The 8,203-nt window shown below is 38.8% G+C and overlaps 1 non-coding gene across 1 annotated transcript; it reads left to right on the top strand.

Annotated features, from left to right (window-relative positions):
• The first annotated feature begins 7,635 nt into the window (after positions 1–7,635).
• LOC121213264 (small nucleolar RNA R71) lies at positions 7,636–7,742 on the top strand. Its single transcript, XR_005908647.1, has one exon. It is a non-coding gene; the product is annotated as a small nucleolar RNA R71 (small nucleolar RNA).
• Positions 7,743–8,203: the final 461 nt, after the last annotated feature.

The following is an 8,203-nucleotide window of genomic DNA, read 5'->3' as shown; positions in this document are numbered from 1 at the left end:
TTTTCAAACATAGATGCAAATACATAAATAATATTATTAAGGTTCGGACAATGTAGGTTTGCATATCTAAGTATCAGATTAGTTTGCATAACAATAATAAACATGGATTCGCAAAATAACAGCAATTCGCATACCTTCTAAGACCACATTTAAAACAAAACATCATAGGTTCGCATACAAACGGTCTTCACAAAAAAAAAAGACCTTCATGCAAGGGTTTTCAAACTTAGGTAGGGTTCTTGATACGTGATATTCACGACAGGTTTTAAATATTTATAATTAATCATTCTTGAAACTAACTATTATCACGATGAAGGCAAGTGTACCTATCGAACAGTAGTATAGCTTTAGCAAGGCCGAATTGTCAAACCCAAATGAGCCAACAGTACTAGTAATTACCTTCTTTTTATTATCTAGCCTAAAAATTAAGGGATTTGGTTATATAAACTAATTACTAAACTAAGAGTGCACAGAGAGAAGATTGAGAAAAAACTTTTGGGAAAACTCGATTGATTAAGACAATACCAAAGGAAAAATCCACCTAGACTTCACTTGTTATTTGACTCTGAATCAGACGATTTATTCATTTGACTTGATCCGTACAAATCCCTAAGTTATATTATTATCTCTCTCGAGACTAATAATGTCTAACCCTAGGTTGATTAATTGAAATCTCTTTCTAATTAACACCTAGTGTTGCATTAACTCGATCTATGGATCCCCTTATTAGGTTTCACCCTAATCCGGTAAAATCTTATCACCCTATCTCTAGTCTTGCAATCAACTCTGCTTAATTATGAAAAAATTACTCTTAGACAGGGTCTATTCCTCCTCTAAATAAGAGCATTAACTCAAATCAATATCCTAGAATATTAAAACAAGAATTAAGAACAAATAATGAAGAACAAGTCAAATATTTATCATACAATTCAGATAATAATAATAAGATCCGTTTTAGGTTTCATTCCCCTTAGGTATTTAGAGGGTTTAGTTCATAATTATAGAAGAAAAAATCTCAAGAGAATAATGAATACAAAACATAAAGAAAACCCAAAACCCCTGAATGGAAATTGAAGGGAGATCTTCAGTCTTGATGATGAATCCGGCTTCTGAGATGGACCAATCGGCTTCCCTTGAGTAATTCCTTGCCTCCTACTCTGCGTCCCTTCCCTAAGTGCCTCATTAGGTGTTTAAATAGGATTTAGGATGCCTAAGAGCCCTCAAAATTGGCCTTTTCTGAATAGGGTTATACTTGGGCTCGGCAGGGACACGCCTGTGTGCGATTACTCCAGCCCGTGGTCTAGGCTGTTGAATAGGCACGGGTGTGCCTGTGTAATTCGTGCTTCAATCCTACCAAAGGGACACGGCCGTGAGACACGCTAGTGTGAGGAAGCCCAGGCCGTGTTGATTTCCCATGTAGGTCCATTTTCTCTATTTTTGGCCCGTTTCTCGCTCTTTTTACTCTCCTATGCTCACCTAAGTATAAAACATGAAATTAAAGAATTAGGAGCATCGAATTCACCAAATCTAAGGAGAAACCATCCATAAATGTGCTAAGCATGGGCTAAAAACATGTATAAATTATGGTTTATCAAATACGCACATACTTAAGCATTTGCTTATCCTCAAGCAAAATCCTCAACTTACAATCAAAATAAATTCTTCTCAATTTATAATCCTTATCAATAATATCTCAGAATAAACCATAAGTATTCATACATTGAAAATTCAACTAAAAGTACATCAAATTTTCAAACATTCCAAGTTGAGTATTTTATCATGAAAACATAGGTGTCTCCCATTATCTAAGTAAATACCTTTGATCAAAATATCACAGATTTTAACATCCGCACTAAAGATTCACTCAAATCACTCTAGGTGTTTAAGGGAATCAATTAAAGCACTCATTAGTCAATATGAAAAGTTATTACCATAGGCTTGCATGAAAATCAAATCTCCATTACAATAAATTGAGCTGATAAATCAATAAAAAAGGTCTTTTAGAGGGTTGTAATGTGGCTTTGGTTAAGGGGTGTGGTCACAAGCTGAAAGAAAAGGTTAGAATCGAGATTGAATTGAAAATTTACCTAGCTAGAAAAATAACTAGTCATCAGTTGAATACAAGTGAGCTTCTTCTCAGAATATAGAATTAACATTCAAGCTCAAAAACGACGAATTACTACTAATATGTGTTGAAGTATTTTTTTTAGAACAAGTCAAATACATAGAAGAACAAAACATAGCTAAGCAATTAGTTTAAATCAAATCTCGACAAAAATAGGGATCAAATTAGGGGATTTCAACAATAACGGGTTATGGGTTAATATTGAGGGTAAATCAATTAATGGCTTGTTAGGCTCAAAGGGGTTTACTAAGGGTCAATTATGAAGGTAGGCTTTTGTGGAGTGAGTGGGTTAAACCTAAGTGCCTTTATCATCTTGACATATCAAATCAAATGGAGTGGTCTTGACATGCATAATCAAGCAAGTTCTAGAATAACAAATCAATATTAACACAATCAAAGAAACAATAAAAGTGAGCATGAAAGAAATAAAAGATGCTTTAAAGGCTCAAGTTCTCACAAAAATTATGGCTTTTTGATGTTTAAACTTGTGAATTTCAACTCACGATAATACCCAAACTTAGGGAAACAACCTAAAAGTTTATAATTCTTCAAAAATCAACTTATAATGCTTGATTCCCTAATGTCTTAAAGTTTAAACAATCAATGCATAAATGTCTATGTTTTAATTCAAGACATATCAATAAAAATCATAAATTAATTAAAATTCATTCTAATATTGATATGAGTGATTCACGTGAGAATAAGACAAAATTCAGGGATTTCTAATGATGAATGAAAGACCCCCACACTTAAGATGTACATTGCCCTTAATGAACAAAGATAGATATATTGAAACATATAGATATATAATCGTAAGTTAGGGAGAGAAGTGAAACTTCCTGAATGATGAATGAACTCATTGAATTGGAGTTATAGAGAATAATCGGCCAAAGCAATGATGAGAATGGAGGAGGATACTCCGGTGGTGGTAGGGGTTCATTAGTCTATAAGTCATGCACCAGAAGAATATTATATCTGGTGGTAGCTATGGTCGTGGTCGAGCAGGACATGACAGTCGGGAGAACCTTTCCCAGTGGAGTTTTGAGTTTCTATTCGATGATGAGCTTTGGAGCTCTTTAAGACTGTGATAAAAGCAAGAACTCTTTAGGAAATAGAATGAAGCATAATTACTCGTAATGAAATAGTCGAAACTATAAATTATTCAGTAAAAATTATAAAAACTAAAATTAAAATAATATTAAAGGAAAATAAAATAAAAAGTACTTAAATAAGATAAATAAAGATAAAAGTGAAAGTAAAAATAATAAATAAAAAGTTTTTAAACATCGTCATCGCCGGATGGTTCGCGAGGAGTTGGTGGCGATGAGATGTGGAAGGGCTGACAAATCTGATGTAAAGTCGCATCAATGTGATCAAAGTGCTGAAACCATTGCTGCTCAAATCATGTAAGGCGCTCAGAAATGTCAGAGTATGAAGCCGCCGCATGAACTGGACGATGAATGGGTGGTGGCTGAGACGGTGGGTCCTCTTGATGTGGAAGGACATCATCAGTAATGTCTTCTAGGTCCTCCTCCTCAGTGGACTGGACGAGGCGGTACTGAGGAGGGTAGGTGCCACGTTGTTTCTTGATCATCCTCATGTTTAGCATGCTCGAGATACCCTGTGGGGACATCTGGCCGATGAGAGTGAGGGAGGATGATTGTGCCGCTGTGTTGAGGAGCCCTAAGTGTTGTGCCAATCGAGTCAAATACGGCCCGATATAGATAAACCCCTTCCGATGTCATTCTGTCTGATGGTGGATAGCGAGGGCGATGAAGTAGGCGAGGTCGAGGACGTGCCCATTCGCCATGCTCCATAAGAAGTAGGCACGTGGGTGGTGACGACATCGGTGCTCTCTCGTCTTTCCGTCAAAGTGTAAGCCAAGAGGGCGTGTAGGTACCTCAAGGATGGAGGGAGAGCCGATGCCTTGGAGCTGCTAGGATCATAGGTGGCTGAGGCAGGGACGAGGTCCCTCTAACACTTTGAGGGAGAGTAGTGGTTGTGGCGGTGGAGGGTGTCGAGTTCATTGTCGTCCATGAACTCTTACGTGTATACCCCTAGTGCAATCCTGAACTCGAGTATGCTCAACTGGTGCACTAGACCACCAAGGCAAAACTGGACCGTTCCAGGATCGTCGAAGTTGTTCATGACGGTCTGAAGATGGAACGTCAAGCAGAGTTCCAATGTGAACTAGAGATATGTTGGCTCGACGATCTCAAAGAAGAGTCCCACGGGTCAGTCGTTAGAAGGGCTTAGACCGCGTCAGCCAATTGAATCTATTCAAGTGCCGCCCAGTCAATGTAGCGGCCCACACCTAGGGGTCGAGCCTGTAATGTCTGAAATAGCTCCTCCTGGGGTCTTAAGGGGAACTTGAGGAAAGGGTGACGGATCTTAGCGGTAGGACCCGAGGATGACGCTGCTCCTTTCCTCTTCTTTGAGGCGAGGACAGTGGTTTTCTTACCACGCGAGGATGACATTTTATATCTGCATTGAAAAGTTGAAGCTCAACCAATATATCCCAAGAATAGCATGGAAAAACAAAACTAAATAGGAATATTTCATGAGACTTGCGTATTAGATGAAGAGAACAAATCTTAAACAATTAAAGCAAATATATCAATTTATTAAAATGGGACTATGAGAATAATAAGACGGACATATCTAATGTATGAATCTATGTGGGTAAGCATAAAATCCTTCAAAACAAGAAAGATAGATGAAAGTAATATGAAAAATGACAAAATTCTTTAATAATAAGCATAAGTATTTCTATTATTCTACTATGAATATTCATTTAAAATAGTCAAATGGATCATAGAAAACATGAAATAGGCAAAATATTTAAATAATATAGAGAGAAAAGAGTAAACAAACGCAAAAGGGAGAAGCTTAGGTCGTCAGAACAATGTTGTAGGCGGTGCACGGGCGTGGCAGGTAGGGCGTGTGGAGTTGTAGCGGCTAGGGTTAGGGGTTTTTGGGGAGGGAGATGATGAATAGTGAGGGGTTTATATAGATTTTAGGGCACACGGCCATGGGCCATGCCCATGTGCCCTAATTTTTGCCCGTGAGTTTCGCGATTTTTAAATTTAAGCAAGTCTGACATTCGCCCCATGCCTGTGTTCCTTGGGCATGTAGGAGCACACGGCCGTTTCTAGCTTTGTTCGCTTATCCCACGCCCGTGTATGAGAGCCCACGCCCGTGTTCTTTTTGACAGTGTCGACCACGGGTGAATGAGACGAGCGTGGTTTCAACCACGGTTTCAAGGCACGGGCGTGTCTCACGCCCATGTTGTTGTGGTAGTTTTGACTTATCGCATCTAGTGTTGGAGAAAGACTTTTGCCCTATTTTCACACGGCCATAGGCATGCCCGTGTGCCTGGCTGTGTGGATGGGAAAACCCAATGTTTCAGGACTCAGTTAGTAGGTTAGATGTGAAAAACTAGAATTCAAATAAATCATTACTGTTAGTGCTCGGGTTGCCTCCCGAGAAGCGCTTATTTATAGTCTAAGCTTGACTTACCTCTCTGGTGTGTGATCATGGTGGCTCGAGGAGTTTACACTCCTCATCCCTGCTATCAACTTCATCAATATAAGGTTTAAGATGAGTATTGTTTACCTTAAAAGTGCCGAATTTGGGATGAATTACCTCGACTGTACCATATGGGAAAATATTGAGTACCGTGAGAGGAATTTCTTCATTAGGTTCAGAAATGACAATGCGAGGTCTGTTGCATCTAGTAGTGCTTTGTCTCCCACCTTAAGTTGATTTGGTGCTTCATTGAGCTCGTCATGGCGTGGTTTTGGTTTATCGTGTATCCTCAGTCTATGTGTCCGCCATTCATCCAGTTCCTCGATTTGTAGCCTTCGTTCTTTATGGATAGGTCCTTTGTTGTTGTTTGAACACAGCTCATATGCGTTCCTCGAAACTGTTTCCTGCACAGAGGGTTTCACCACATAATCAGTACTAGTAGAATAATTTATTCAACCACCTTCGATTTTTTATGTGTTACTCGAATTATGAGCTTGAAGGTTGATTGTTTCGTCTCCCACACGAAGTGTGAGTTCACTTGTACCAACATCAATAATTGTTCTAGCAGTCACTAAAAGGGGTCGTCCTAAAATCAAAGGTGCATTACTATCCTCTTCCATGTCTAGAACAACAAAGTCTACTGGTATATAAATTTATCGATCTTAACAAGAACATCTTCAATGATACCCCTAGGGAATCTAATGGTTTTATCAGCCAATTGAATGCTCATCCTAGTTTGTTTGGGTTTCCCAAGACCTAACTGTTTAAACATTTTATAAGGCATAACATTCATGTTTGCTCCTAAGTCAGCCAATGCATTATGGACATTTAAACGACCAATTAAACAAGGAATCGTAAAACTCCTTGGATCTTTCAATTTGTTGGGTAGCTTATTCTATAATATGGCTGAGCAAACTGCATTCAACTCTACATGCGATGCCTCAATCAACTTTCGTTTGTTTGATAGAAGCTCCCTTAAAAATTTGACTGTGTTTGGCATCTACAAGAGAACTTCGATAAACGGTAAGTTAATATGTAATTTCTTTAATAGTTTAAGGAATTTACCGAATTTTTCATCTGTACGGTCTTTCCTTATCGCATTGGGGTATGGCACCCGTGGTTTGTACTCTTTACTTATTGTTTTTTGCTCACTGTGGTCCACCTCACCTTTATCTTGAGTTACCACAATGCCTTGCCTCGGTTCTGATGCAGGCTCAACTAACCCTTCCTTATCTTGAGTGGTAATCACATTAAGTTGTTCCCTTAGGTTAGATTCCGTGTTACTTGGCAGGCTACCTTATGGTCGTTCGGATATCAATTTAGCGAGCTGACCAATCTAAGTTTCAGGCCCTTGGATCGACGCTTGTTGATTTTTAAGTGCTGTCTCGGTATTCTGGAAACAAGTTTCTGACACTGAGAAGAATTTTGTTAGCATCTCCTCAAGGTTCAATTTTTTCTCTTGTTGCTAGGGTGGTTATTGGAAGCCTGGAGGTGGTGGTGGTCACTATTTTCCTTGGTCTCCCCATGAGAAATTTGGGTGGTTTCTCCAACCTGCATTGTAAGTATTACTATAAGGATTATTTTGAGATCAAGGATTATTACCCAAATAATTTAACTACTCGTTCTCTATGTTGTGGCCATAGGGTGGGTAATCCGAATTGCTTGATCCACCTCCACTTGCTTCGCACTGCATTACTGGGTGAACCTGTGAAGAACTAAGAAAACCATCAATTTTTTTATTCAAGAGTTCTACCTGATTAGAGATCATGGTGACCGAATCGATGTTATAAACGTCGACTATTTTCGTTAGCTTTGTTCTCATGGCTTGCCACTGATAATTATTCAGTGACATCTCTTCTACAAATTCATAAGCATCTGCAAGTGTCTTATTATTGATGGTTCCGCCAGTGGCTGCGTCGATCATCTGTCGAGTCAAAGGATTCAGGCCATTATGAAACGTTTGAACCTGTACCCAAAGTGGTAACCCATGGTGAGGGCATCTTATCAAGAGGTCCTTGTATCTCTCCCATGCATCGTAAAGTGTTTTTAAATCCATCTGCACAAAAAAAGAGATATCATTACGTAATTTGGCTGTTTTAGTCGGTGAAAAATATTTTAGTAAAAACTTTTCAGTCATTTGTTCCCAAGTAGTGATTGACCCTCGTGGTAAGGAGTTCAACCATTGTTTAGCCTTATTCCTCAACAAAAAGGAAAACAACCGAAGGCGAATGGCGTCATCAGAAATGTCATTGATTTTAAAAGTGTCACAAAATTCTAAGAAATTTGCCAAGTGAGTGTTGGGATCTTCGTCCTGTAAACCATCAAACTGAATAAATTGCTGTATCATTTAAATTGTGTTAGGTTTCAGTTCAAAAGTATTTGCAGCTACAGCAGGTCTAACTATGCTCGATTTAGTTCCTATTAAAGAAGGTTTAGCATAATCATACATAGTGCGTGGAGTAGGATTTTGATTAACAGCAATCGCATGAGGTAGCGAATTTTCTTGGTTTTCAGCCATATCCTCGGCTGTGGTTGAAGTATCGTCCTCTT

Source organism: Gossypium hirsutum, chromosome A13, assembly GCF_007990345.1.
Source record: "Gossypium hirsutum isolate 1008001.06 chromosome A13, Gossypium_hirsutum_v2.1, whole genome shotgun sequence".
In the NCBI taxonomy this organism is placed as follows: domain Eukaryota; kingdom Viridiplantae; phylum Streptophyta; class Magnoliopsida; order Malvales; family Malvaceae; genus Gossypium; species Gossypium hirsutum.
This window is presented reverse-complemented; position numbering and strand designations above follow the sequence as displayed.